At 42.4% G+C, this 10,200-nt stretch overlaps 1 long non-coding RNA gene across 1 annotated transcript; it reads left to right on the top strand.

The window, feature by feature from the left end:
- Positions 1 to 11: 11 nt before the first annotated feature.
- On the top strand, positions 12 to 9,428 carry LOC133626940 (uncharacterized). Its single transcript, XR_009819848.1, has 4 exons — positions 12 to 110; positions 4,735 to 4,833; positions 7,692 to 7,860; positions 7,946 to 9,428. It is a non-coding gene; the product is annotated as an uncharacterized LOC133626940 (long non-coding RNA).
- The last annotated feature ends 772 nt before the right edge of the window (positions 9,429 to 10,200 follow it).

Here is a 10,200-nt window from a genome sequence, read left to right as displayed (position 1 = left end):
CGTGAGGGGGCTCGGCCTGCGCGCGCCGCCTCCGCGGCGTCCCGCTTGGCCCCGATCGGCCCCGGAGCCCCCCAGAAGCTGCGGCTCCCGCTCTCCTCGCCAACGCCAAGGTAGGCTCCAGAGGCCTGCTCTGCCCCTGAGACCACAGTGAGCCCCAGATCCACGGCAGGACAGACTCTGGTGCCCACTGGTCCCTAGTGCCACAGGCCCTGCAGCCGCACAGGGCCAGAGCGGGTGAGGGCTGTGCCACGACAGGCCCTGGTCTCCATACGAGGTCTGGCCGTGTGGGTCACTGTGAGCACTGACCAGGCAGCCCAACCCATCTCGCTCTCCTGGGAGGCTTCCCAAACGACCCCATGCGTTCCCTAGTGTAAGCAGTTAGTGTGTGATGTACAGACCCTCGGCTGCAGCTGGACTGAGGGCAGGGTACAGCTTGGCCTGTCAGGCCTGTGAGGCAGCACACTGGTGGGATGCCACACAGACAGAGCTGCAGCGTGGTGCCTGAGGTGCCTTATCTGCCTGGACTTTGGACTTGGCTGCAGCCTGTGCCTCTTTCCAGCGTACAGCCAGTTTGCCAGGTGCAGGCAAGAACAGCTCAGTCAGACCTGCCGGCCCCAGCCCCCAGCCACAGCCAATGCCTGACACACACGCAGGAGGTAGAGCCCTACTTCAGCCTTGGCAAGGGGTGACGCACATGTTCACTCCTATTCTGCCATCTGAAATACACTTTTCATAAACCTTGGTCAGAAACTGGGGTGAATTTTGCAACCAGGGTGTTATAATCCTTTTACTTGTGAAATTTTAAAAGTAAGGATTTCCTCATCCTTACCCAGAAATTCTCACTGAGTTATTTTGCAAAGTTTGAAGTGATTCTCAGTGCAGAGTTCACCTGAAGACCCCAACTCACAGTGCTGCCTGTAACTGAGGTTCAGTATTTGTAACCTGAGTAGTTGCAGATCTTCAGTGACTGGTCCTACAGGGAACAGTCTATAAAGAAACACAGAAGTCTCAGCAGGAAACCTGTAGCCATACAGCAATAGCTGTGCAAGTGGTAACATTTGCATTTGATATTTGGAATGCTGCAGGCACACTGCTACACCTGATACCATACCAGGGAGTTCTGTAAATCAAAAGGTGCTCAAAGGAGTAACATGTCCATTCCCCTAAAACAGAATTATGCATATCTGTCATGCTTTAATTGGTTTACATCACCAAGAACCACTTTGCACCGAGGCAGAGAGGGGACTTCCCAACAGCTCTGTGTTACACAGTGTGACCTAACGGCAACAAAACTCTCCAAATGTGCCTTGTGTGAGCTGTCAACTCACAGCTTCCCTAGCAAAACCAACACCAGTTTGTCGGTTGTAGTCAACATCTTTATGCACTAACCCCCAACAACCACTACACATAAAACATCCTTCCTAAATTAATGAGCGAGGACAGAACAAAGACATTATTTCATATAACTCCCGCTAATTTCAGCTCAAAGCATACTTCCCTGTGAAGGCTGACAGGGACCAGCACCTGACTACAGCTAAAGCAACGAGTGGATGGTGGGAGCTGACCATATTTATTAAATGAGGACAGATCAGCTCCACCTAGCGTGAAGGTGCACCAGTGCTACTTAAAATATTCCCAGTTCTTTGTAAGTGCATAAGCAGTGCTTGAAGACAAGTCATACTAGTGGCATGATTTGCCCTGGCCTTCTGGTTTAGGAGATTAATACCTCATAGCATCATATTGTACTACCCCTTAGCATATAAGTAGTCAGTGCCTTGACTACTCATACACCCTGGCCCTTTCCTTATTGCTGTCAGTGGTAGATTTGGGACACCAGGTGGCACAAGATAGGCACAAAATGGAGGGAAAAGGATGCAGTGAAGAGGAAAGAACAGGAAAAGAATAAAAAGAGTACAAAACCCCACTCCCTAACAGAGTACATTAAAAAAATAACAGGATGTTATTCATGTTATACATCCTGTGACTGTTTCATTTACAGTAGTAGTTCAAGGAGGGAAGTTCTGAGTTGTAAACTGTAAGAAACAAACAAAGGGGGTTTTTTTTGTGAAAGACTCAGGTCAGACTCTGCAGTGAAGCACTTTTATTAAGCATTCTTGCAAGAGCAGGTGTCCTAGCTACTAGGCGCACCTGATAGAGACAAAGTTTGGCTTTTTATTCCCTGTGCCTGTCTGCCAGGTTGCTCCCTGGTTTCCCCATCAGTTGGGTACTCCAAGCTGTACGGCTTACCCAGGACAACTCCAGTTCCTGTGAGCTGTTTTAGATCTCAAACCCTCCCCTTGGATTTATTAGTTCTTTCTTGTGATAAGATTTTTAATTGTATATGCTGATCATGGACACATTGATTGATTTCCACTATTAGTAATGTTAAGACCCCCTTGTATCCTAATCCCTGTCACACCTGCTTTATACTGCAAAACCAGCTATATTTCACACAAACAACCTATATATTACAAAAATAGTAACATCCTTTAGACACAGCTGTATCTCAGATATAATCATATACCGGCAGCTATATCCTGCCCCACAAACACAGCTACACTCTACAGACACAACCATCATATACTGGCACCTATATCCCACCCCACAGCTGCATAGACACAACTTCATCCCACAAACACAACTCTATTTCACAGATGCCCCCATATCCTGGCAGCTACATCCTGCCCCACAAATATAGCTACATTCTGCAAAAACAACATTGGCATCCTCCACAAAATGGAAATATGTCACAGTAACTGAAAAGCTGTGAAACTCAGGAAAAAACCCACACTTTTTTAAAAAGAAGAATATGATAATTCTTCAAAAACATATTTTAAAAAGACTGACACTACTGGCATGACCAGGGAATACTAGAGATTTCAAGACTAGGAAAAGCTTCTGTATAATAGAGATGACACTTTACACAGGCACTCCATACAAAACCAGTTAGTTGCTTGACTGGGCAAGTTTATATATTATGTACATTATATGAATGCCCATGATTTGTTCAACAGGATTCTCAGCTGGCAGTGTGCTGAATCTGTGCCAAGGATGAATTAGAAGTGTACAGAAATGAGGCTGCTGTTCACAGGGCTTCATTTGTCGTAGCAGGTAGAAGATCAGTATCAAAAAGTGACAAGAATCATCTGACAAAAGATGCAGTGCTGTTGGTACATGGAAAACTGGGTTCTATTCCTCCTGTGCCACATCATCTCCTTGTGGTCCTGGCTCAGACCCTTAGGACAGGCTTTGTGTGAATGATCATTAACTGCATACTCATTTTCTAGATGCCCATGACAAGCCTTCCCTGCTCTTTCCTATTCTTTGACCGCTGTTATGCCAGGCTGCATAGACTGAAGTCCAGAGTACATTACCGACCTTAGAAAACGCAGCACAATGCCAAATACTCTGACAAAACAAATCCTGTATGTCTCAAAGTGGTAACCACAAACAATGAGAACATTTGATGTTATATTCTGTACCTCACTTTGCCCTTAGCTGTAAACGGTTGACAATGATTTCACTTTCCCACAGACTTCCATACACATTGCAAAAATGTATTAATTTCTGCTTGTGAGCCACTGCAGTATTGTAGTCTCAGTATTCAGGAGCACCCTGAATTAGGAAACCAGTGTTGTTTTACCCTTAATAAGGCTTAATGAGGGGTAAAGAAGAATCGTTATATTGAATGATGCAGATGAAAAAGGTGTTGAAACTACTGTTTCAGCTAGCAGGAGGCATTCTGTGCAGTGTTGGGTGTTTGATGATCCAGTTAGCTTTTCTCGTGGTAGATGTCACAAGGTGGCTAATGAGGATTGTAACAGTGATGCAGTCACATCATCTTCTAAGTGCAGTGCTTGCTTTCTAGCCTTACAGCTTGTGAGGGCCCCAGCTAGCAGCTGAAGGTTGCAGCAGCCTTCTTAGAGACACATTGGATGACTCATGCTACTAATTTATCTTAGCAGGGGTCCCAGGTGGAGTAGAGTCCTTGTTGTTCATGCCTTAAATTGCCTTTTAATCTAGTAGCATAGACATACACTTGCAGTACTCACAAATGTGTTACAGCTCATGCTGCAAGTAAACTCTCCCTACGTGCCTCAAGCATGAACTCGATGAGACATGTATAGCCTCATATGTTAGCATACAGTCCTTCATAATATGATTTCCTGCCATCGTCTCATGCAGCAGTACAGAATAACACCATTGGGTATCTAGTTCAGTTAATACTATCTCAATTCACAGCAACATTTCTATTACTGTAGCAACCATTTGCATTCATGATGATAACACGATTTGATCCAGATATTAAATTCAACAAATTCCAGATGCACTGCAGATAACTTTCTCCTTTCCTCTCCTCAGTAAAAGCTGCTGCACTTACCAGGTCCCAATTTAGTGTCTATGGCACCATTCACTTCCCATGTAAATGCACAACAGAGAACAGAGAGAGCCTTTTGACTTCCCTGTGAAGAAGGACTAGCAATACTGAAATGAGAGTCTGATATAATCAAGCTGCTGCCTTTTGGGAGGAGTACATTTGGTCCAGGGGTTAAGAGGAAGCTATGTTTTTGTTGCAAGAACACTATGAATTATTTACTTGTGAACATGCTGTCTGTACATTCAGTGCAGGCATGAACTGAAGCAAGAGCTAGAAGATAATAAATGAACTGCTGTGAAGGAAAGTTTGGAGTAATTTTACCTCTTGTCTTTTATTTTCCATATGCTCCCAACAAGTGAAGAAACGCCAGGTTTGCTTCTTAGAGGAACCCTGGGGCCAGCATGTTACTTAAGAGGCTGGTTCAGTCCCTGAGAGCCTGAGGCTCTAAGTTGCTGGTAAGTCAGTACAACATCATATTCTCCTCCCTCTTGCAGCTGTAGCAAGCATGAGAATAACATTGAAGTAAGGACCAAGCCCTGAGCCTTGTAGAGCAAGTTTAACCAAAGAAATTCTACCTTCATCCAGTCTGGAAAATTATGAGCACTGCACCTGGTATGTTAATGGCATGCAATGGGACTGGTACAGCAACCTTCCTGCCCCTTGCTGTTACTCACCTTAAGTTTGCAATTTGGCTGCCCAATTACTTAGTTCAAGGCTGGAAAAAACAGAGTGAACGAGCAAGATTACTCCTTAGCAAGAGATATTCAAAGCCTGAGGTTTGGTTCAGAGTTCTTGTTCAGAGGTATAATAATACAGCTCTGAGGATTGAGACAGACTTAGTGAAACTCACAACTCGACCTCTTACTCGAGAGGACTGATGGCTTAGATGGGTGTGTTCTTATTAGTGGAGGGGATTGGGATATCCCATGAAGGACTACATAAGGTAAAGAAGGCACAGATCCCTGAAGCCAATAAAGACTTTTAAAGAATTCACAATGGAAACCAGTTGATTAACTTTGGATTAAGCCCCAGGTATTGAAATTGAACCTTCTACCTTTGTATCAGTTTTGACATTACATAGCTTTTCTCAGCATCTTTTCTGCTCTGAAATGCAAGCTGAGTTATTCCAAAGCAATTTGCAAGGAGATAAACCACTCAGGGGATGACTCAGGCTTTTTGATGTATATAATTTACAACTCTAAATGAAGGAAGTTATCAAGGTGAGGCGGGAATAAACCTGGGTCTAAACAAAATAAAGGCACCCTCTCTCACAGTATCTCCATTTTAAAAACCCTTTTTAAAAAGGCTGTCAGAAGCAGGCTTCCAGCTCATGCTGACACTGAGCAAATATGTGTGTTTGCAATTTTTAAGAGTCTTAGATGCAGCATGCAGAGAGCAAAGCTGTAAATGGGACTCAGGTGGTGCCTGTGAGTATCCTGCATACCTGCCACACTGTCTCACCATGGGCCCAGCTGACCTGAAGGCTGCTTGCAAGGTCTCTGTGTAGACAAGAGCTGGACAGAGCCATTAAAAAATGTGTTGTTGGTTTCACCTCTCCTGCACCAGCATGTCCTGTCTTTTCCTGAAAACTCCCCAGCAGATTTACATATCCTATTCTTCAGTCCCAGGGGCAAATGATGTTCAGTCTTTGTGCAGGGAAGAGAACAATAATTTTCCCACTATCTTATCCTTCCTTTAAGACATACACATATCTTGGTTGTGTCATTTCCGTTCTCAAGACACCTAATCATTCCCTTCCAGTTCTCTGATTATGCACTGTAGAGCAATCGAGTAATTAATTAAATAGCCATGTCTTCATTTTTGCCTTTAATTAGATTACTTAGAAATAATAGCTTCTCACTGACCCGAGGGTTTCGATCATCCCTTCTCCAGATAACAGGAAGTAATTTATCTTTTATGACTGATATTTGTCTAAATTCCAAGTCAAATTAATCAATTCTGATTTTAAAGTCAATTAGAAATCGATACACTCTGACACTGCACTGTTATCTTCACAAGTGAAATTATGAATTCAGACTCAGATAACAAAGCAGCATGGTAAAAATTCTTTCTAGGGATGACAACTTCAAGATAAGTGATCTGGTTTTAAAATATAAGCACTTGCTGCAATAATTACCTATTTAACAAAAAGCTCAAGAAGACTTATAAATATGGCTATTTTTAAAATAAAGAGCTTTGAAATCCAGTAATGATGTGAAAAAAAATGATGTGAAAACAAAATATTCCTGCATTTATAAAGCATCAACTTTACAAAGCCTTAAGTCAGACAGAAATGTTAAGCCAGTGTTAAAGATTTAAAATAGTTTAGGAGCTAACGGATGCTGATGACATCTGATGAATATTTAACAGTCATTTTGTGATATTTGCTTGAAGCTGTGTCTAAAATGGATAAGCATACACACTATCAAAATCGCTTCCACAGAGAGATGGTCACTATGGTCGCTTCAGAACCAATACTAGCTTTATGTTGTTGACTTACATAGTGTTAGAAGAGTGTGGTCCTACATAAGAATGCACAAAAACCTCAGGAAACTCAAGAAAGACAAATGCAGGTAGTCAAAGATAGTTCTGTGTCTTGGAGGAGTAACCCCAATTCAGCAGGACATGGGGTTGACTGCCTAGAGAGCAATTTAGTGGAAGAGATTCTGGAGTCCTGGTAAACAAGTTTAGTAGGAGACCACCAGGTGCCCCAGTGACAAAGGCAACTGAATCCAGGGCTGTGTCATCAAGAGTGCAGCCAGCCCAGTGAGACAAGGGAACCTTGCCCTTTACATTCCAGTGGTAAGAACCCATCTGCTAGTGCTGGGTCTGGTTTGAGTTCCCTGGTATAAGACAGGCATTGATGTACCAGAGTCCAGGGGGAGCCACCAAGATGATTAGGGATGGAGCACAGGACGTACGAGGAGATGCAGAGAGAGCTGGTTCTGTTCAGCCTGGAGAAGAAAAGGCAAAGGAGGATCCTTGTCTAAAGTCTACGATTGCCTGATAGGAAGATGGAGCCATACTCTTTGAAGAGCTGTACATAGACAGGATGAAGCACAAGAAGTAGAAGTTCCTACAAGTGAAATAGCAATTAGATATGAGGAAAGAAAAATCACTATATGGGTCATCAAGCACTCAACAAGTTGTCCTAGTTTTGTCTGGGACAGAGTTAATTTTCTTCCTAGTAGCTGGTACAGTGTTGTGACTTGAATTTAGTATGAGAACAATGTTGATAACACATTGATGGTGTTAGTTGTTGCTAAGCACTGTTTATACTAAATCAAAGATTTTTTGGATTCTCTCCTGCCAGCTGGACAGAAGGCTGGAGGGGCACAAGAAGTTGGGAGAGAACACAGCCAGGACAGCTTACCTAAGCTGGCCAAAGGATATTCCATACCATATGACATCATGCCTGGGGGCAAGATAGCTGGGAGTGGCTGATCACTGATCAGGGAATGACAAGCATCAGTCAGCACGAGGTGAGCGATCGCACTGTGCATCATTTGTCTTTCCTGGGTTTTATTTCACTCACTTGTTATTTTTCTTTTCATTTCCTGTTACCAGAAATGGCTTCACACAAACCCATGACAACAGTTTTCCTAAAAAGCCTTTGTACAACACCAATCTGCACAGCTGTAAGCAAACTTTCCTAATCTGCTAGGGTTTTTACTAGACAAAAGAAAGTTATGACAGGGAATAGCAAGGAAATTCCACCCTGCCTGACTACCTGTAGTTGTAGAAAGCACAGGGAAAAAGAAAATACACAAGCAGTCTCCTCCTTTCCCTAAATAAGCAAACAATGGAAAGGTAAATTTTTTGATATGTAACTCTTCTGCCACTCAATTATATTAATCTCTGCTTGCCATGTTCTTCTGGCGTTAATTCCTTATTTGTTGTTGCAGTTCCCTGATAGGCTATGATTTTTAACAGAGAAAATGATATCTGAAAGAATGTGAATGTGGATTACTCCACTTTCATCTTGTCTTGGCAAGCATAAGCTAATCAGTAGTCTATGCACCTGGAATGCATTCTTTTTCTCATGAATTTTACAGAGCAGATAGCACCAGTGGAACTTGACTTGAGGCATCAGAAGCTGAAAAATAAAGAGATTATGGTTGCTGGGGTTGAACAACAGTCACTTATTTGAAATGCCAATTACAAAAGGAGAAAAAAAATGATAACACTGAGGACAGCTCATGTGGTGTCCTTGAAAAAAAGAGACTGAAAGTTATTAATTTATATCTGCTTTAACAACTTTCACCTTGGAAACCTAAAAAGCAGTAAGACAAAATCAGAGACTTCAAATGTCCACACTGCCCACATCTGTTGAATTTCATAGGAATCTCACATAAGTGCACTGGGGTTAGCATTCAGCTTCTTCCTGCAAACACTGAACTTCCACTAAAGTTAAAATTAATTCAGGCAGTTGGGGTAAAAGGTCATAGTACACCTAGCTGCAATGTTCCTGCTGTTTTGGGAATCAAACCACAGGCAATCTGCAAAAACAAGCCCAATGGTATGTACCATCTGGGAGACAGAACAAATACACTATAAAGGAAATGTGGCTCTGCAGCTATGGAACTCCAGCTGAAGTCATCCTGAGCTTAACTGTCCTGCTAGGAGAAGAATCTGTACTCTGAAGCAATGGAGGGGAAGTGACTGTTTATGGAGGTGATGCATGAGAAAGAAATTTCTGCTAAGTAAGGCTTGCAGACTTCATTTTTATTGTTGTTAATGTGAATGGACCATTTAAATATGGAACTGTAAATGTATGTATTTGTGGTCAAACATCTGTGAAGGAACACAAAGAGTTAAAAATGCATAGAAAAGCTTTAGAGAAAAAACATGGCAAACCACCAGAACTTATTTCATTCATTCAATTTGTTTGGTTCTTATATTGGTCTGTAACCTTGGCTTCAAACCTTCTTCCCAGGGATGTGCACCTTTCAGACAAAGTCACCCACTTCTGACTTCTCAGCACTCACAGGCTCTAAGTGAGCAGCATATTTTGTTCTGTGCCAGAATTAAAGTGATTCCTGTGCCTGAAGTTTTGTGCATATATACCTTGGTCAACCATAACTGCAGATGGCTAATTAGCATTGAAACATGTTTGTTATTCTGTTAGGTGAAACCAATCTGAGTTGTTCTCTTGCTTAGGCCTCATCAACAGAAATGTTTACTTAATTGCAGCTGTGGGATCATTCTTATTGGAGTTTATGGGTGTAAGAAAAATGCTAAACTTTGCACTTGAAAAGTAGATAATTTTCCTGAAAAATTTATGAGGATATTCTCCTACTCCCTGAAAATTAAGGAGTCTTTTCTCTGTTTTCAGTGCATGAATACCACTCTCCTTCCTCATTGTTGAAGGAGGCAGTGCATTCGCCTAACGGAATAGTGTATTTTGGTTAAGAAAAAATACATTCAGAATAAGAAAAGGTTTATGTAAAGGTGAAGTAATATCAATAGCTTGAGTATCATCAGTGGACACATTAAAACCGTGTATCACATTAGTACTGTGTGTCACAAAGTCTGCACCAGTGATGTCCCAGTTGTTTGAGTGGTAGAAACTCGTGTTACCCAGCATGTCCCTTCAGTGCGGTCAGAAATTCCCAGTGATAAGTGTTACTGTGATAACCCATCACCGTGGATGGCTGTAGGTTTGTTTGTTAGGGTATTCTTGCAGTTCCAGAGAATTAGCCTAACCTGCAGCGCTGCTTTGACGGTCAATGTTTTTTTATGAGAGTGTATGTACACACATACACAAACATACATATCTATGTGCGTGTATATACACACAATTCTTTCCAAGGACCCGGCCC

This window comes from Colius striatus, chromosome 16 (assembly GCF_028858725.1).
Source record: "Colius striatus isolate bColStr4 chromosome 16, bColStr4.1.hap1, whole genome shotgun sequence".
Classification (NCBI taxonomy): domain Eukaryota; kingdom Metazoa; phylum Chordata; class Aves; order Coliiformes; family Coliidae; genus Colius; species Colius striatus.
Note: the sequence above shows the minus strand (reverse complement) of the source record. Positions and strands in the feature narration are given on the sequence as shown.